At 34.0% G+C, this 22,510-nt stretch overlaps 1 protein-coding gene across 1 annotated transcript in view; it reads right to left on the bottom strand.

Annotated features, from left to right (window-relative positions):
• Positions 1–22,510, bottom strand: part of LOC149774402 (uncharacterized) — a 54,946-nt gene that overhangs the window by 26,348 nt on the left and 6,088 nt on the right. The gene's annotated exons all lie outside the window — the stretch shown is intronic.

Below are 22,510 nucleotides of genomic sequence, written 5' to 3'. Positions count from 1 at the left end.
CATTTACATCGTAACACTAGAAATAATTGATAGTTGATAGAGTTCGCACTTTGAATTATTATATAACTTCAGGTCCCGACAAGATTCCGGTCATTTGTTGACTTCACCGTGCATTTATTTTTCTCCATTTCTTTGTGCTCTTTAATATTTCATCTTTCAAACAGGGAAAATGTTAAAAGGAGTGATCAAAAAATATAATATGCCCGTTATTTCAGAAGAAGAGCATGAATGGCCCAATAAATTATAGGGGAATATCTATAATAAACGCAGTGTGCAAACAATTCACATCCATTTTTAATAAAAAGCTATATTACGTATGCAAGAAAGTATTCAGAAGTATACATTTAAATCTGGTGGAAGGTTTTTCTGTTTATTTATTGATATTTCAGAAGCTTTTGATCGTGTCAGTAAAAAATACTATGGTTTTCTATTGTGCAGAAAGGTAATGATGGAAAGTACTTTTTCTTTATTTTAATTGATGATTTAGTTCAGAAGGTATGAACTAAGTGCAATGAGGGTATTTGCATTACCGAGATTATACCAGCGGTCGTTAATTATTTTATGGTGATGATGTGGCTAATTGTGCTGCAACTGTAAGGTTATTGCATTAACAAAATAATGCCACTGATCAATTCTGTGCTGAGACAAGGATGGAAATCTGGCAACAACAAAAACAATAATTGTCTGTCGCAATTGTGGCTTTCTGAGAAGTTAGAAACGCTGCTATTATAGGGGCAAATCTATTGAAACGGTGTAAATAGATAGGGATGCTTTTCCCGTCGAGGTTGAGTTGGACTAAAGCAAAAGACATGCCAATAACAACATTGTTCAAAGCAGTATCTAGAGGTTTGGTTTCAGATATTTGGACGATTACAGGTACGGGATCTATTTAAATATTTTGACACTATGGTGAAACCAATATTATGTTACATTTCAGAAATATGGATTGTGTGAATAGTTATCAGAACTAGAAGCAATTCAACACACATTTTGCAAACGATATCTAAACGCACCAAGTACTGAGAATAATTTATGTTCGTCTTGGTGAATGTTGATGATACCCTCTGAGTACAATTTATGTGTTCAGGTGTGTAATGTACTGGACTAAATTATACATATGCCGACAAGACGATAACCTTTCCAGTGATATATTATATGAAAAAATTGGGATGATGACGGCAAAAACACATGAGCCAGTAAATCGTCAATTATTTTATTCTCTCAGGATTTGGTGATGAATGGCTAGCAGAGGAAAAAGGCCACATAAACAGTTTTTTTATCTATGTTCTGAAAACGTAAATTTGATTTCTAGTTAAAGATCTGGTCATGTAAAATATGTGTGTCCACAAATTATGTTGATTATTGTATAGCGAGAAATATTTAAGAACAGAACTATCTTTTATTTGCAGAAAAGCGTTTGCATTGTTTATATGTTCTAAACATGATTTAATGATTGAAGAAGACACAATAACATTGAAAGTGATCAGAGATTGTGCAAATTTTGTCTCAAAGACAATATCAAGTGTGTAGAAAACGCATTTAATATATATATATATATATATATATATATATATATATATATATATATATATATATATATATATATATATATATATATTCCGACTTAGGACGAAAATATCTCGATGGGATTTATTATATCAACCCTGTAGTAAATAACATACAATTTTATCAACTCATAATATCTACTGAGGGTTTTATATCACGTCTTTAGGATCTGGAATCACTCCAAAAGAAGTAATAAAAGAATGTATTAATCACCTAAATAATTTTCATAACACAGTTAAAATTACTCATACTGCATCCAGTACGCATGTATCGCGTTTAGATGTACATTTGTCATAGAACATTCTGACAGTATTACCTCTGCAAATGTTCATGTAAAGAAACTAATATCTGCCAGTATAAGGTATATTCTTCTTGCCATCCCAGGTCAAGTAAAATACGGTACACATTATAACCTAGCGAAAAGATAATTGTAAATTTCAAAGTCCTTTGGATAAAATGAAAACATATATCCCCAGCATGAAATAACCCATGCATGTAACTGATTCTGCTCTCTCAGGTCCTGAAACTAATTTTTGTTTCAAACTGACACAATGGAGAGGAACATTACCAACGCCGCTCTCTACTCCCTGAATAAGAACACGTTTAGGTTCAACAACGCAATTTATTGAAAATTTTCATAGTTTCACTAGCAAGCCATCAAAACCATTAGTTTTCTGAATTGCACATTTTGACAAGCTAGCAAAATCCCCATTAACCGGTGATATCTGAGATACCTTTTCATTTTTGACGTAAGCTTAATGTCCTATACGTATAAATCAAAATCCTTACAAATATCCAACTCAATGCAACGGAATAAATCATTAAAACTATTTGCAATTATAAACAAGTCATTGACGATTTTCCCTTCAGCAGCAAAATTACTACAAAATGAATGAGATTTCTATGAAGTTATAATGTCTTTCAATTTTGTCCACATTTCTTTTTGTTCTTTAATATTGTTCAACAATTTCATCTTGAGAATCCCTTCTTAATCTCTAATAGCGAGTAATTTTTATTTCTAAAGTCATATAATTAACCCAGTAATCTTCCTATTTAATATTTCTCGTTTGAACATGTAGGAAATCCCTGTCAGGCATGAACATCAAGTTAGCACCATTAATCCAGCTTTGCATGAGACAAAATGTTGATCAGTTTATACAGATCGCAATGAATTTTGCTACTCTACTTTGCCTAAGCAGTAAACAACGAAAGAAGATATATTACTTTAACAAACGAAATTTGTAGCAGATTACTAATGGAATTTTGAGTAAATTTTCAAACAAATGCGAAATTATTGATCTAACCTTTACGTTCTCCTTTCCAAGCACCAAACTCGATGTGAAGGTCCTCCTTATACCTAATTATTGCAAACACATCATCTGATATTAAAATGGACGGAAGAAGAACTACCTTAAAATCATACATAAATCAGCTTTAGGAAAAATATTAGCAAATAGAGTAACTGTCGTTTTATGATGATCTTGAGGCAATTAGGCCAGCGTGCACGCCGTTATTAAGCGCAAATATTGTAAATGTCACCTCAGGGTATAAGGAGACCCAATATATTAGTATTTATGTGAAACCTCTAATACGAAGAGAATCAAGTTTCTTTTTGCTTTTGATTGGCTGATATTTCCATATGATACCGATTTGTTGCTTCCTTAAAGCGAAAATCGTATCCTTCAGAATTAGTTTTATTTTCTCCGTTATAAACTGGATATTCTAGAGGACTGTTTTTTTTCCAACAGTTTAGCAAGTGCGGTTTGATTTAGGAAATATACGTCAATACCGTATAGCTGGCTGTGTATCTGTATTATCCATGTTTATAATATATGAATACGACAGATACGAGTCTTTTAATGTGAAATAATATCATTATTTAAGTTTATACTATATGAATACGACAGATACGAGTCTTTTAATGTCGTGAAATAACATCGTTATTTAAGTTTATACTATATGAATACGACAGATACGAGTCTTTTAATGTCGTGAAATAACATCATTATTTAAGTTTATACTATATGAATATGACAGATATGAGTCTTTTAATGTCGTGAAATAACATCATTATTTAAGTTTATACTATATGAATATGACATATATGAGTCTTTTAATGTCGTGAAATAACATCGTTATTTAAGTTTATACTATATAAATACGACAGATGTAAATCATTTAACGTCGTGAAACATCATCATTATTGAATGAGTTGGACTAGTAAAATATCATATAACATCTAAAATAAATATGTTTATAATTTAGTTAAAATATGCAACTTATAAAAATCTGTTTCATGATGTGAGTACGAAACCCCAGCTTAGGCAGAATACAGACTTCAAAATGCACGAAAATCAAGATTTATTAAAAGGATATTGCATTTATCTGGATAAGATTATTTATACTTTTTAAAGGACAATTAGTTGTAGACAACAACCTTTAACCATACCTGACATATTAATAATGGATGCACAAAGGGCCTTCTGTCGAAGTAGACTATCTAATTTGTTAGTTTACTTGACTAAGTCTTTGTTAGTATTTCTCCTATATATTACATTATCCCTCTTTAACGTTGCTGTAATGCGCTCAGTGTATTTCACACACGGCATTTATTCTGCTGCTACCTAACATGAGATTTCTTGATTGACTTAGTGTTTCAGAAAATGTGCTCATTAACGTCAGTTATTGAATAGGGAACACAAAGGTTCGTAGAACAAATATACAACGTTGCGGGTTATGACGAGCTCCATTTGTACTAGTCTCTCTCTCTCTCTCTCTCTCTCTCTCTCTCTCTCTCTCTCTCTCTTAGACCAGGTCATTTGCAATTATGATTCTAGACAAGGCAGGGAGATGACTCTAGTAAGCAAATGTTTGGGAACGTTTTTTCACTGCAGGAAACATACATTTTTTAAAAACAATAATGATATAGCCCTAAGGATACTGTCAGTATATACTCTATTAAGGACATTTATCAAATAAATCATCCCGCAAAACTAATCATTAATAATATATCAATATCTGAAACAGCAACAACACCAGACAAATTATTCATGAATTTAATGTCACGGAGATAATTTTCAAGTTAATTTGGTTAAATCACGGTATTTATATGTCACTTAGTTGATAAGAAAGATAAATCTATACGCAATCCCCTTCATTGGATTTGAGTTTTGTGCAATTTGACCATTATTAAAGAAATAAAAAAACGTACCACTTGGAGAACACCGTTCCCCTCCGGCTGGGATCCACACATTAATGTAGATCTTTGAGTCAAAAACTGAACCTGGGACAACAAAAGAGCATATCTAGGGCGTTGCTGCTGAGCTATTCTTTCGCATTGTATTTTTTTTTATAGGACAGATAGTTTTTTTCTCGTTTTTGTATTATTATCTGGTCCACATGTTGTGTTGAACGTAGAAATATTGTATCAGTATAATACATAAAACGATATATTTCACTATTTCACATTACTGTATATGACCTAATTATGTTTGCTTGCATAAAATGACTCCACACAAAACGTCCTACATGCATGTAGGTAGCTCAGTTGATATAGCCTAGGGTGAATTTGATAAATTAGAAATATTAAACATTTATGACTTGCAATTCATGCGTCCACGATGTATGTATGTATGTATGTATGTATGCATGTATGTATGTATGCATGTATGTATGTATGTATGCATCTATGTGTGTGTGTGTGTGTGTGTGTGTGTGTGTGTGTGTATGGATGGATGGGTAGATGGATCGATGTAGTAGCAATGAATGACACTTTATGACATTGGTAGCATTATGATGTCAACTAATGTAAAATTCGAAATATGTAATAAATAATAATGGAGAATTGTACACAAACATTTATAGGAAGATAGCCCCTTTAAATTAAATGTAAACACGAAGTACACGATGATGAAGGATAAATACACTACGATTCTTTAAAGGTATATAAAGGAAAAGATAAGTTTACAAAACCGTCTCAGCGAGCTAGGTAATATACTGACATGTCTGTGTCAAGTTTTAATACATACATATTATCTACTATTTTAAGAACACGAGTACGAAAGTCTACATAATTTGCAGCCACCGCACCCTCACCGCACAGTATTAAATGTTTTTGTATCTCTCTAGCAACTGTTTGCTTTTTGTAGTGCATGTCCCTCGCATTCGACGATAGGTTTTCATGTTTTCGCCCTTTAAAGATTTCTCTAAAAAAGTATAGGTCATATATCTGTTTAATTTTACTTTCGTAACTCGAATAGAAAACAGTATGCATCCGGCTAACACGTATTCCCATTTCTTGTTATTTTTCTCTCGTTCTAGTATTATTACCCGTCAATAATGCCTGCCTGCAATTTATGATCTATATGTCTAACTTAGACCCCACTTCCCTTATTCTTTCAATTCGTTACATTTTATTTTATTTGTGCCTTCTATCCTTATGTGATATTTATTGGTTTTGTTTGGTTGTCTGTCAGAAATTTGGAGGTCAAGATCTCTCAAGCAATGTTCGTTGTCTTTCCGTTCAAACGGTATTTAAATAAGAAGACATGTATTGTTTGCCTGATAGAATGTCCTCGTGAGCCAACATCAATCCAGCTAAATATCTTCTACAACAAGTAAAGTTTTTCTTCACAGTCGAGAAGTAGTTTTCTTAATCATTCTGAGCGTAGTATGCTTTAAAATGTTGCCATCACTAAAGTAGGTTACTGCATATACTATTTCAAAAATAGTTGTTTTAAATCTATCTTTATCGTCTTCAAATTCCATCGTTTTTCGGTTAGAGCACGCGCGTGTGTATGTGTGTGTGTGTGTGTGTGTGTGTGTGTGTGTGAGAGAGAGAGAGACAGACAGACAGACAGACAGACAGAAAGACATACAGAGCTAGGGGATTTTCAAAGTTAGGACCGTTAAAAACGACTTAAATGGGTTTTGCTGACAAAACTTCCATTTAATATATATGATGTATGTTAATGTGTATCCAGTTTCGATTTATAGACTATTTGATTTTAATGCTATCAGATTTAAGATCTGTTTATGCAATGTGAGCTATCCTTAAATTGATACTCAAATTTTGCTCCTTAGACAGTACGTATGCATGTGCCTATCCAACTTTAGAAAAGCATACACATTGAGCAGCCGACGCATGATGCGCCGTAGATCTGTGTCTATGCGATTTTATTGAGACAAATCCACAAAATCGACAATATAGACCATGATCTGTCATTTATTGTACGATTCTTACTCGACAGAAACAGGACAAGGAAATGTTCACATCGGAGTTGTATTATTAACTATATTAATATGATTATGACAGCTGTAAGATAATGGAGCTTTAATGTTTGTTTTCTTCTTTTCCAAAACTGAGCAATACATTCGTTTTATTGTTGTTCATAAGTGCCACATCTTGGTTGAGAACATTACAAATACGAAGCTAAGCTCACTAGGGGCGTTCATTTCATCCGTTGTTTGAGATTACATTAATTCTGGTCATGGCAGTACGTCAGTCAGTTTTTCTAATGTGTGCGTACGTTTTTGAGTTCCTTATGTGTCACGTAGGTCATCTTAGGGGTGGGGAGGGGAATAAGTATAGTAAATAGTTTACTAAACAGAATGAATGCATATTTGCGGTTGCTTCCATCTCGAGTTCTATATTTGTGACTATTTTATTGAAAGCCAAATAACATTCAAAGGATCGTGAAGTTAAGAGTACGATTAAATAGCTTCACTATTGATAATAAAGACTCGCTCTTCGTCCTTACCCATCCCTCATCTCTCTCTCTCTCTCTCTCTCTCTCTCTCTCGATCGCTCGCTCGCTCGCTCATACACGTCTTTCAGTCAAATAATTTAAGAGCTGCATATTTGGAAGTAACATATACGTCTTAGCAGATCAACTACTTCGTTGGTAAACGTTGGCTCGGGTCATGAAATAGTAAAATAGTGGGAAATAAAACTTTTTGTAATTACTTAAAAACCTTCCTTTATCAATCTTCTTGATGATGAAAAATAGATTGTTGACTTTTCATTTCTAACATTGATACTTGCGAAATACATTTTAAAAGCGGTTTATAGGTTGCAAAATTGACAACTAAGCACTTCTCTTATAGTCTGAATATACCTCCCCGTTTGTTTGTACCCACCTAACGATTTCAATAACGGAAAATGTTAATGTGATAAAAAGTTCTCTGAACTTAGTCAATTAATTCATTGATTTATAATTTCCAACCTGAATATGACCAGAGTTGCTCTAACACTGGCATCCTTTGCGCCTTGCATGCTTAATGGACTTTCCATACTAACACGCCGCCATATTGCGTACTCTATTCAATAGTCTTTTTTCCCCAGACAACATTGTGACGTAGTTCATCATATTCGGTAACTACCGGATAGTTCCGTAAATTAACATAATGTTAAGAGTATAGAGTTATATTTCTTTGCAGAAACGAGCAAAGAAATTACACCACTTGTTAAATGAACGGGAAAGGAAAATTTGTTGTTGTCATTCTATTCCTTTGCTTGATTCGACATTGTAAATATAGGAAGTAGATGACATACTAATTTCCTTCTATGTAAATTGATGTGCAGTCCTGCTTACACTCCTTCGCTGAAAATGGACTTGTCCAGGAACTCGAAATGACTGTCAAGCATGGGCTTCTTTCACACTGGAAACCTCCGTTTGGAGTGGAGCGTGCAGACTATAGGTGTTAGGGCCAACCTTGGCATAATCAAATTTGAGATTATAAATCAGTAAATGAACTGGTTAAGTTCTGAGCATCTTTTAAGTCATCTGTGCTTTCGTTTTTAAAAAATCGGAATCGGGATGCAAAAAATACGGGGAGGTTTATACAGACTATAGGGGCAGGAGGATGGGGGGAATGTCACTTTCACCTATAAACATGTTTACCCATCATTAGTAAAATTCAATAGCTGACCACTACATATTGCCCCCTTTCTAAAAATCTGCGGGCGGCCTGAAACATGCAGTTCTAGTTTTGGACAATCAAAAACAATGTAACGCATACCGAAATGAATATATACTGACAGTAGTATAAATAAATATGTATTTTATAAAATAAAAAAGTCATTGTACAGTAAATTTATTTTACAAGATTCTTTGTGTTTTAAACTAACTAGTAAAAATATTGTTATTATATTGGGATTTTTCTCATTATTTTCGGTTTATTTTATAAATTAAAATAATATTGAATTATTCTTAATCAATCGTACAAGGGGAAGTAATTCAAATTGCACTGCTTAAATTAACATAGGTTAAAGAACATAACACGTTTTTAAAAAATGTTTAAAAAAAACCCTGTGAAATTTGAAATATAATGTACAATCTTGAATATTTTATCAAATTAAAATGTATTGTAAATAATATACTATGCATAATAAAAATATTAATAAACCTTTATCTATTTGTTTATAAAGTTCATATATATATATATATATATATATATATATATATATATATATATATATATATATATATATATATATATATATATATATATATATATATATATACTCGCTAACCATACTATCTTTCCTGATACACAGTTTAGCAAACCGTTAAAGCAACTGGAATGATAGCAGAAAGAACTAAAAAAAAAATATTCTACGAGAACTTCCGGGTGAAATAACCGCTGTTCAACAACAATTACAAGAAGAAATACAAGAAGTACTTTAGAGTATTGACAAAGTTTATGAGGAGGTCTGCGATGTATGAAATGGTGTTACACCAAAACCAAAACTAACAGCCCGATTTACCGAAAAAAGTCGTAGACTACTTCGAGAAAAATGATGTAATGCTTGCCGCAACGGGATATTCACATCGTAATCAATTATTAGATCTAAGTACCGCCAGTGTTTCAGGAAAGAATTGGGTTCCTTTTGTATTTCAAAAGTCTCATGGTATACCTGGTGAATATAAGGATACATTTGCAGAATTAGAGAAAGAAGTTAATAAATCAAAAAAGATCGTCGTTACCCGGATTTTTTTGTTCAAACCACCTCCTATTGAAAGTGGAAGTGGTCTTGGTACAGGTACCAGGGGAAGTGGTCTTATTACTCCGTGTCTCAGCTACGTCCCTGCCGATGTTGAACGATTAGAAATTATAATTGGCGGAAAACGAGCCTGTAATTATTCCCCTGAAACCATCAATGAAGCAGCTACTATTTGTCAGAGATTATTTAAAGGCGGTATCAGGGATATTAATGTTTATCGGCCCCTTATTGATTAGATCGCCGATGATTATTACTGCAGTGATTAAGGGTATACAATTACATCAGTGACAAGAAAATAAGATGATCATACATAATGCTCAACGTGGACCGATCATGGTCAGAATGATACATTCGCAATTACCTACGTATAAAGTTACCTACGGAGATGGACTTGGTGATGTTGTTTAGGGCCTATTCAGAAGGATAGCTCCAAAAGCAATACCGATTGCAAAGCAACTGTGAATGAAGGCTATTGACTTTGTTCGTGATAAAGGTATTGATGCTGTTGGCGATGTTGCTAGCAAAGCATTCTCCGCAATCAATGATAGACTACCACGATTGATACGACAGCAACCGCAATCAGTAAAATTACCCAGCACTGAAGTGATGCCTGTTCGTAAAGTAATAAATCAATCTGCAAATCAAAAACTAACAGAAAAAGAAAAGAAAAGAAAATAACTGCAAGCTTAATAGCATGAAGTGGTCTTACTGTTAGACGATAGCAAGTGTAATAAAGTTGTTTAAACGTGTATCTGATCCAGCATTTTACATGAACGCACCAATTCTCAATGTTGAATCGGTGTGTGATTATCAATATTATTCTTATGACGCAGTTGTACCTACTGCACGAAGTGGAATTGAGTTGCAAGTTCAGGATAAAAGTAGACATATCCTGCCCACTGAGACATTAATTGAGATGGAAGGTAGACTTTTAAAAGCAGATGATACAGCGTATGGACTAGTAGATCGACCTGGTTTTGTTAACAATTGTGTTATGAGGTATTTAACAGTGCCACATACATCATTGATGGAAACAATATTGTATCGTGTCTCGAAAACGTTGATCTTGTCATGAAGATACTGGGTCTAGCAAGATATTCCGATGATTACTCTAGTCCGTTAATGATGCTTGCTAAAGATACCACTGATCATCCTGAGAGCAATAACTTGAGACTGAATGCAGCTGGGGACGCAGTTGCATCAATGAATGACGGTTTCAACTTAGAATTTTCCGCACATATATCAGTGTTAAATGCAGAAGAAAATATTTCTTGTGTAATTCAACTATCACATATATTTGGATTATGTATAATTGTTAGAAACGTTATATAAAACACACCGTGGTACTTGTAAGAATTTCCACCGACAATGATGCAATCTGGCGACCCAACGCAGCTGATGCAGGTAAAATAATACAAACAAAACCTTCGCTGTGGATGCCAATAATGACTCCATCGCTTGCAAAGAACATCTTTTGCTCTCTTTAATGGATCAAGGTGGTAAATCAACATTATCATAGTTGACAATGACCACAGACATTATTCAAAGTAATACTGCTGGTTATTCACATGGTAGATAGCATCGCAGCAAGGGGTATCAACACCATGACATATATTCATCGCGTTTCAGGAAAATGGCAGAGTAGATACGCAGGAACGAAATTCGATGGTGTTTGACAGGTTTCGGGTTAGTAAAGTTTCTTTGAGGATACAAATGGACATCAAGAACATTCCGAAGAAATCTTGCTAAATGTTGATCAAAATCATGTTGCACGTGTTTACCATCTTTTAATCACATTCGTGGGGCGTGATCAGAATTTGGATTCTGGTTTGCAGATATCTCAGCGGGATTTCAAAACGCTGTATCCAATCTATTACTTTTCATAATAACATTTAGATTTATTCAGTGAATCTGTCGTTGATATTCACTTCCGAGCTCGTGTAGCTCGACTGACAGCTGATGGTTATAGGGCAATTGCTGTTATACTCTCAGATAAAGCAATGGTACTTGAAGGTGTTGGTAGACAAATTATAGTCATTTATTCCCCAGTAGAAAGCATGTAACTGGATCGAGAGCGATCAGTAATTAAATCACTCATGATATTATAATGTCATATGATCATGTTAGTGTTACTCTGGCTCCTGATCTGATTAAAAAACTACAATCACTATAAAGAAAGAACTGTGGAATAAAAATATCACAAAAAAGAACAAATTGAAGGTGCTTCAAACAATGAAAGACTGGCGTCAGACTTAATCTTCTGCGTGTGTCACTAAAGATTCAATTTAAAAAGGTGCTATATTTCCACTTCTCGGAACTATACCAGGTTGATAACCGCTGCATAGCCAGCTGTTGCAAAAGCATCTGCACTTGGTGTTGTTGGAACATCTGCTGGATGGCATTAAAGAAAGCAACATTTCACGGAATAAAAACTTCTAAAAAATGGGAAAGGTCTAAGATTGCCAGGAACTCTCCATTCGTGATAGGAAACATTTCTGAGACTTCCAAGGAGAAACATCGTTGATTCTTCCCATGTCTTGATTTGATTTACTTAACGCTGCTAAGCGATTAAACATCAAAAACTTCAGAACTGTTTTTATGCCTGATCAATTGCCAGATCAATTAATCAATATTGAGACTGGCGTTATTAATCTCAATTGGAGTTATGGTCCAGGTACTCAATGGTTTGCATGCGCTATTGAACGACTTGAAATTGTTTATTTCGATTCGTATGGGTTGGCACCACAAAAGGAATTTTTAAAATATTTGAGCACTGGGTTACGTAGTGTTCTTGCAATGTGGTTTCAACATTACCAGTAGAGACAATAACAGATCCGCCAATTTGTATAGCCATCCACCATCGTTTTAAACAGATCTCAAAGTAAAATAGTAGATATTTACGGAAGATATTTTCGCCTGAGTATAATTCAGCGAGGCGTCTTATCCAAATATGCAACCGTTAACGAGGCCAAGGATGAACTAATTAATCTTCTGAGTCTCGCAAATGATGACCAAAATGAAGTCATTGTTTTTCAGGATAAATAACGACGATTAAAGGCGAGCAATATCCTGTTGACAGATATTATTCTGTGGGTTTCAGATAAGACCAAAGATAACTTAGCCGTATTTAATAAAAATGGTACAATTAAAAACTTGGAGCAATCAGTTTTAACAGTAATGGGAGAGATTACTGGACGCATCATACGAATTGAAGATATCATGAATGGCGATTTCTACCTGAGTAAAAATACAAGTATTAATGTGAGAGAACGAAAATCAGATGATGAAGTGGCAACAAAAAGACACGTAGACGGCAACAACATATCAGAACTGAGATCAATGATCATTTAGTAACCGCCGGTGATACAATGACTGGTTCTCTCAACATAGCTAATACTAAGATTACTGGTCTTAGAGAACCAGAATCAAACGATTACACTGCAACGAAGAAATACGTCGACAATAGCAACATCCCGATAATGACATCGGTACTGACAATCAGTGATGGAATGACCACATATATATCCGAATATTCTAATCATGAACCGCGTTTACAAATGTTCGCAATAAAATAAACGGAACCGTTGATGATTTCTTTGGAAAGCCAATAGTTATCGGTATTAAACTATCCATAATAAAAATATATTTTAGTCAGTGTAATATATACATCAGCGTCTGAATCAGCATTATGGTCACACTCAATAAATCCATTAAACATCGCGCTGAGGCTACCGGTATATACATGTTCTCAGTACCCGGCATTACAAGAATTACAATATATACCACAATTTCACGACGTAGTCCACTAACTAGATCTGTATGTTTAGCAGTACTAGATCAAAACGATGTGGTAGCATTTGTGGTGGAACTCGAAGAAAAAGGCGTTCCCGTTTTGTACTATTGGTGTATTGAACTAAGCACTAAACTACCACCTGCTTAAAATATAATAAATCAAACCCCAATCGACATTCAACATTTTATATACGAGTTAGTTGTGTTTGTGGCACAAACAACCGAAAAATATCAACAAAAAATACTGCACACGTGTCGTTATTGTTGATATTATAGTATTATCTGCATCTGCGGTCATCGCTGGAACAGTAACGATCATCGGCGCATTGTCAACGTCAAACCTGATAGCACCAGCGTTACTAGCAACATATGGAATTGGTGTCACAGCTGTAAGCAGTGTTGCTGGCATTCTTAATGCTATCGCAAAGAAAATATCCATGTGCGCGGTTGATAACATACACGAGTATACATCAATGATGAATTCCAAGGCAGAGTCAAATCTGTCGCAGAAAAAGAATTCAAAATAGCTATCACTGTTCATGAGTCAACGTTATAAGCAGCAATATAAATAACTAGACCCGAATACGTCTTGATATATATCAATCATTGATCAGATCCGTATCAGGATGGCTAAAAATTCCACTGGTATACGACGTACCACCAGAACCAGCGCGGGATGATTTTACAACAGACACACGAGTATTTTTAAATTACCAAGAATATTTTAGAAATATAAAATGGGTTCACTTGGATACATGTTGGAACGGGGTGAGATAGTTTATTTTACTACATCTGATGGTATAACACTTTGTATGTTATGAAGAACCATATATAATATTAACATGGATGATAAAAACACATTTATCGGCAAAGAAGGTTTTACTAACCTATTTTCCAAAGCATTTAAATCTGAACACATTCAAGTAATCAGCAAATTAACAATTTATTGTCCAGTATCTCCCAATATTACAACGATGCTAAAAAGCAACATATTATTGATACTGTACAACATCTTAACCAGGTTTCATCGGATCTCGATTGTGTCAATAAAGTTATCGTTGAAACTGTGATTTCCCCCAGTAATAAATAAATGATGAATTTGCTGATATATCCATACGGCGGAGATCCAGGTGTTAATATAACATCAACGATGCATTTAATCTCATATGAGATGCAATTGATGGCACCTATCAAGCAGATCTTGAAAAATCCAGTCAAGCCCAACAAGGATATATTTTATATACATTCACAACTCAATTACCCCCTGAATCATTGATTGTGTTTGAACCCGATAATCCAGTTTATCTTCGATGACATAATCCGCTCTTTTCACGGATACATTTCAAACTTACTGATCAACGCGGATACTTGCTTGATTTAAGAAATACAGTTTTAAATATAAATCTATATGTACGCTCGTAGATGATTTTATAAAATCTGTTTCTTAGTCTACGAACGCACAAACAGTTATTTATGTGGTCTTATATATGCATTAACACGTGAGAGATTTTGTATCCAGCAAAGACATACTTGAAAGTGCCATCAGAACAATACTGACACTGTTCCCCTTGACAAAGTCAAGGCAGTAAAGTTTAGTGTTAATATACTTATTGATGAATACAGCGATGAAAATATTTCGTTAATGCAGTAACAGTTAAATGAGCTGCTCCGAGAACATGTTATTATGATTGTGTGCCAAAGCGATCAAATTGTGAACTATGCACATTATTGCATTGAATTGTATTGGCTTACAAAGTATTAAAATATGATTCTGAACAAAAATAAACATCATAATATGATTCGAAAAAAATATTACGGACAATTTCTTCAGACTGATGGTTATATTATCCATACTTTTTCAGATTATTAGTCAAATTCATTCACGATTTTATATTAAATGATTTTGTTCATTGATTTTAGAATGATTTTATCGTTATATTAATTCAGATTCATGGTTAATTTCACAGTTTTGATGGGTTATATTGCCCGTAATTTTTCAGATTATCAAACAATTGTATCAAATTGATGGGGTAAATGCTACTAAAAATAAATTCTCATCCTTGACAAAGTCAAGGCATAATATATATTTTTGTACATACAATAATAAAACAAATTCACAAAAAAAACAGATAAATATATTATAACATAATTGTTTTCTGACGGATTTGTAAAATCTGCGTCCAGATTTCATAATTTATTGGAGAAAATGGCACTCAAATCGTAATTATCAGTCAGATTTCATAATTTGATTTGGTAATTGATACTCCAAATAATAAAAATCTCCCTTGACAAGGTCAATGTAGAAAAAATAAACAATTACATACAATAATAATTTCACAAATAACAAATAAATATTATAATCTGATGCAGAAAAATATTACACACGTTATTATTAGGTGTTAACACTTTCACTTTCACAATCACTAATGACTTTGTCACCGCTATTACAATGGATCTTTTCACATTCGGACAGAATCTTTTTCAACTGTCTTAAACGCGCAATCACAATCTTTTTTATTAGTATTCGTGAGACAATTCTGATCTAATGTTCACGCGTGCGAGTGGAACGAATTGTTCAACTTATGTATCTTTTACTCTCGCCGAGGATCGTAACATAGACAGCTTGATGAATCGGTACTGTGCTGGTAATGTTTATCTATCTTAAAAGTTTCGTTGTTGTAATGATTCAAAATCACAAATATTTTTTTCAGGATCAAATTGATTAGAAACTGATATACCGTCAAGTTGTAATTTTTGAATACCAGAAACAATAGCAGTAATATTTTTTAAATCTTTTATGTGATAAATATATTTTTAAAATATATAAATAAATATTTACACAGCTTATATTTACAGTATATATACTCTTAGCTGTAAATACGGCACATCACACAATCTTAACCATAGTAGCGTATTTACAACATTACAACAGTTACATAATTATATCAAATCTAGATGTAGTGATGGCACAACACGTAATCTTACCTAATATAGAATATTTACAACATCATATGATATCATGCTACTTACTGCATTACATATAATTTTAATTCTATGGACGGCACAACATATAATATTAAATATAGTAGCATATTTACAGTATATACAAGTTAAGCTCTAAGGACGGCACAACATACAAAAACGATGGTATTCTCAAATTTAAACAGATTTATGCGTATCCTCCCCCATAAACAACCTCGGGGAGTGCAAAGGAGCACCCACAACTTGGTGAGAGGGTATATATTTTATGCTGAGCTTCGAGCAAACTGGCGCGGATCCCCACTAATAATATGGGTCCTTGTTACATATATCTGATTTAATTCATATTTATTTTAGGTTAATTCTATGTCAGTGTTAATTATTTTGTTAAAATTCTATTATATGCTATTATAACGTAAACGTATACACTGGAGATGATATCTTTCCAGAAAATTAGTTTGCCTGAATCATTCTTTCGTAAACACCGGGTGATGATCAAATATTGACCTTGTTTCAAAAATTGTAACAACATTCGTAAACAAGTACTATTTAATTGGTTTTCGTCAGGGTCATTTTTGGTGTACGTGACATAAACGTTCATGCATACAGTTTAACGTGTCGCGGATAAAATATACAAATCGGTGTATTCAAAGAAATACGAACATCGAATAATGTTTAAGACAGGAAACACAATCCTGAATTTTACTGCATGGTAAAACATATTATTTTAATCAAGGAAAATAGCCCTGGCAAGGATACATAAAGTGGCTAAATAGTAACATCGCTTCAATTTTCCAATAATCTCTTATACATTAATTATAAGTCACGACGTTGTGTTATTTATTTTTGGATATCACAGTATTAGTCAGGTTATACAGTATAGGACTGTTACGTGTTTAGACTACACGTTAAACCGAATGCATGCAAACATCAAAATATTTGCTAGCATCTTTCATTAATTGAAATAGTATTTTTTCATCAGTCTCCACGTTCAGAGATACAACTGATTTTGCCATTATTTGTGTTTACCAGTACCACCAAATTTACAATTCTGACTGTAGTAGCTTGTAAAATTAATTAAAAAATATAAATTTTTCAGCCGCTGATGTTATCAGTCACAAAACCATCTTCGATTACTACAGGAAAACACTCGTATAAATATGTATGTGAGTAATAATTTGTATTTCCTTAGTATTGAAATTTAGATAACCATATTTACAGAACGAAAAGACTATCTTTTTTAATCGACAGTTCCTGATTTCACCATCTCGAGATGCCTCACAATTCTTGATGATGGGATGTTTCACAAATTCATTTTGCTACATTTATATAATAATATTACTTTTCTAAATAATTGTTTTGAAAATCTGGCGAGATAGTCCTCGGCGCATTATGGAAGATTCATCGGTATTATTAATTAATCATTATATCGTGTAAGCTTTCTGTATTTCTTACCACCATATTGAAGACACAACTGCGTTTCACCCCTAACCCCAACACCACACGTCAAGCAAGGTTTTGGTCCTAGACTCTCTTCGCACGCTTTGTATGAAATATCCACATAATTCTTTTGCGCAGCTTTGTTGCAAGGAATAGTAGAACTAATCATTAGTCATTAGCATTTATTCTTTGTTTGAATCATTATATATAATTATACTTCAATTTAAATATATATTTGCCTTAATTATAATATGGAGGATTTTGAGAGACTATCTGCAATTTAACCCTCTAAGGCTAAATTCCGTCTTGACAGAATATCACCTGACTTGCTTAAGCAAGCTCTGGTTGATCCGACGAATAAAAATCCGATTAAAAGTATTCGTGGCGCCAAGAAAGAGTTTCGCGGCAATGGTGCGGCTCATGTGTGGTCAACATTCAGATGTAGAAGACAAAGAATGACCAATGAGCAGCGACGATTATTAATTATGTCGACAATCAAAGATACCTTTTTAGAATAAAATGTATTGCGGATCTAGTCGATATTTGGATTATCCGCGAGAAACGTGACCCTGTTTGCACCGACAAGCCTTCATCCGATTGTCGCTGTTTGGTTTGCAAAACATTTTATCGAACGCGTCTGGGCTCCAATAGTTTTATTACCATCTGTGCTTGATGTAAAAATGCTTGATGAAAAAATATTGATATCGTTGGTAGTAAGTGAAGCAATTATATCATATCGTCCTCAGCAACAGGTTTGGTTACCACAACAAAAGAAATATTCTCCTGATGAAAATCCTGATATAACTGATTTTGAGAATAAAATCGCAAAAGATCTAGACAAGAAATAATCGGCAAATTTACGCAAGGAGAATCATATGGTCATACACGACATTGTACAAGATTAAGTAAAGACGATGCTGAACTCGTTTTTATAATTGATGATACATCGGAGAGAAACACATATATAAGTAGAAATAATGTTAACTTATTGGACGGAACTAAATTAGGTACAATTGTGAGTCACACTTATGGTGGCTCACCAAAGTTTATCGCAATGGTCTGGAGTTTTTGGTAAACCAACACGTTTGATGGAATTATTCCTGAGCAACTGTTCAGTGAACTTTTATATGGTTGATTTGACACCGGAGCATAAACTGACCCGAAAAATGAACAACGATGTGTTAAATCTTAATTATCACAGGTTCTCCCGATGGAAGGCCGATACATTGACTCATGATCGAATGGGTGAGAAAAATAGTCTAAAGGTTAATATCTTGGATTAAATACATAAAGTGTAGATGGAAACATTAAACAAATTACTTGAACCATAATTAAGAGAGTTTAAGAAATTGATCGGACTACAACCAGAAAAGATTCAGTGTGAAATAATACGTGAGATAATTGCAGGACCTCCGCTGAATGATTTTAGGCATATATGGAGAACAAATGATTTGATAGTTACATGTACAAAGATAGTTCGCGATACAATTCAACAACCATTATTTATGTCACATTAAGTAAAGTTTTTAATTCTACTGGTACCATTGTGTTATCGCCCAGAAGATACTCTACTCGACGGCAAAATATCGACGTTAACATTCCACGTTGAGGTAGTAAACAAAAACTTCTGTTACACGATATAGATTTAGTTCCTGTGAGTGTTGATAAGAGCGCGTTTACGATGGACAAAACTCCGTGGACTCTAGGAAATGCTATAACGACTCATTCGACACAATGAGTAACTGTTTATGATACAAATATTAGGATTGTTCATAATTGTATTATGTGGTCAAATTTAGTTTATCTCGCAGTGTCTCGAGTCTGAAGAATGTCTCAGCTGTGGTGGGTTTTCATAGGCTTCAAAGAAAATAATAATCAAACTGCTAGCAATGGAGGCTGATATATTAAGAAAATCATTAGCTAGTTATAAACAATGTGGCAAACAAATAAGCGCGACTTTCATCTCGATGCTGAATTTATCATGACACTGAAACAACGGCAGAATGATCATTGTGCGAGCTGTAACACAGTAATATTGTGGCAATATTCAAATAATAATCCAACACAATTCACCGTGGATAGAATCAACAGTAATCTCGGTGACGCACGCGAAAATGTGACGGTGACCTGACTTGAATGCAATCAACGTCGATGCGTGAATTCACAAAGTGAACGTGGTGGTAATTGTGTTTCCTCCAGGAATTACTTGCAATAGTTCACGTACAAATCTTCGTTGAGGAGCAGTTTAATATTGTTTGTAATGTTAAGTATATTAAATTTAATTTATATTTGAATTAATTTAATTGTCTCATTGTAAGTTTTAATTTTTAAAAATATTTCATTACATGTTAAGCAATGTCATTTTGTTTACTGGAATTCTATACTTTCCAGTATTAGTTTGACCTGACTGTTTAGTCGAAAATACCTAAAAATTTAAGTTTGTATTTTTTTGCTGACCCATTTATTGACCTTGATTGCTATTCAAGTAAACAACTTTCTTTTTAATTTATTTTTATTGTGGGATACACAGAGTGAGATTGAGCTGTGAATATATTAGATTATACATGTAGCCAGCTAACTTCTCAGCAAGTGTTCTATTAAATCATTCAATGATTGCCTGATCACGATGAATTGCGGTATGTCCTCGTCAGACTTAAGACGTTATGTTATTTCATCCGAGATGTTATTGCATCAAAAAATTATCTGCCAAGATCAATTTGTTGTAGCTGTGGCCATCGTAAACCGTCACGGTGATAAATTCCTTGAAAGGTAGATGCATCTTCAGTTGCTGCTGTAGTTGATAGTGATTCTGCTTCCTTATATCTACATGCAACGTCAGCGACAGTCAACATTTATTTGTATGTGCGTGATTGACGTCTACCAGTTTTATCGGTATCGTGTGTTACAAACAAAATATCTGCCTGATGAGCTCCGTTAGGATTGCTGACATTAAAATATGAGTATTGAAATTTGTTATGTGGTGGTAGCTAAATTTGCCATATTGCCTGTCGTACTAACCAATTTGCAGCAACAGAACGTGCGACTCCTGCTGCATCAGCGAGTTTACTACTCTATCCCTCCACTATCCTCTTGGGCAATGATAAATTGATTCCATTATTATCATAATAGTTGGTTCTTTTGTTACCGACATTAGCATCGGTTTATCTTTCATCGTAGATTTTACTAGAAAGCTAGCAAGTTTTTCTCTGCGAGATTGTTTATGGAATTTAATGAGTGAATAAACTTCACGTCATCAATATGTCTTTGATATAAATCCTTTTTTTATACGCTCATCAATCGCATTTATTGGATAATCTCCATGTCTTGGTTGGTCTCGTTCGTCAAGGCAGATATCAAGTCGGGTTCCAGGACCAAACTACATACATCCGGGAAGATGCTTTTCTCTAGGATTCTTAGTCCATGGGGCCCCTGGCATTTTTCCCATTGAAGCAGCGATATCATCGCCATACACTTTGTGTCTGGAGATAAATGTGTAGTTTTGTACAACATTTCACATACTTGCCTGTAAGTGCAGGCTTTGTTGTTATTATTGTTGTTAATCCACTAGTGGGTGTGGGTGCATTGCGTCGAAGACACTATAAATCCATATTATTTACTGTATTTCAAAACATGGATATCATTAATTTTTCAGCGACACGAAAACAAGAGCCAGTCAAGCATCATCCAGCGGTACTAAGTTATATCAGAGCAACTATCAAATGTCCATCTGGGTCTGGTAAGACGCATTTGTTGTTTAATATGTTAATGAGATGGCTCAAAAGGGATAAGTTATATTTATTGGCAGACACAAAAACACGGATGTGATTTATGTCACTTAGCGATTAACTAAAATACCTAAGGTGATCAGAGATAACTGCAATATTTTGATGATATGCTACAATGTACCTAAAGATTTTAATAAAAATGCAAAATTGTTGGATGAGGATGATACTGATATTATTGATTTTATCACCGATATTGATGAAGCCCCATCTGTAGATGACCTCGACGAATTTATTAATAATATCGTAGCATACGATGATGTAATGATGACCAAAATTTAATATCCTTCTCGGATATTTTCTCGCGGCAGACAAAAAAACACGGATATGATTTATGTTACCTAGCGAGTAACTAAAATACCTAAAGTGATCACAGATATCTGCAATATTAAGTTGTGTTTAATGCAGTCGATACTATACTCTGCTAAATATTCATAAGACTTGTTGTTCAGGGGACATAGATATGATTAAGTTCAAAAGCCTCTTTTCACGTGCGCAAACTACCACACACGGATTTATCACAATACATTTACATGATCCTCGGTGGCGATAACATGTAGGATAAAAAATCTGCTAAGAGACAACAGCAGCTAAGGGTGCCTAGAAAAACTGAGCGTCCGCGTGGGTAAACTAACACGCATACAAATTTGAAAACACAAATGTCAAAAATAAAATTAAAAAATTAGCTAACTAAATTATCAAAAATCTCGGTTGGTTAGAGGCATCGGTTTTGCGTTATTGACCTTGAGTTTTTATTTTTCGTAGGAAGCTTTATTTTTGCGAAAGTACCCTTCCAAACCATGTAGGCTTCACCCTCCCTGCTACTAAACTGTTCACACACATCGAACAGGCAGAACCTAAGCATCGCTTCGATGTTTGACGTACCTTTGATTTGAAAATATGGCTGTAGGAAGAAATAAAAATAACGATATTGTATACATAAGGT

Source organism: Sinohyriopsis cumingii, unplaced genomic scaffold (genome assembly GCF_028554795.1).
Source record: "Sinohyriopsis cumingii isolate HCF-2022 unplaced genomic scaffold, ASM2855479v2 utg000233l, whole genome shotgun sequence".
Classification (NCBI taxonomy): domain Eukaryota; kingdom Metazoa; phylum Mollusca; class Bivalvia; order Unionida; family Unionidae; genus Sinohyriopsis; species Sinohyriopsis cumingii.
The sequence above is the reverse complement of the archived record's forward strand: the minus strand, read 5'-3'. Positions and strand labels throughout refer to the sequence as shown.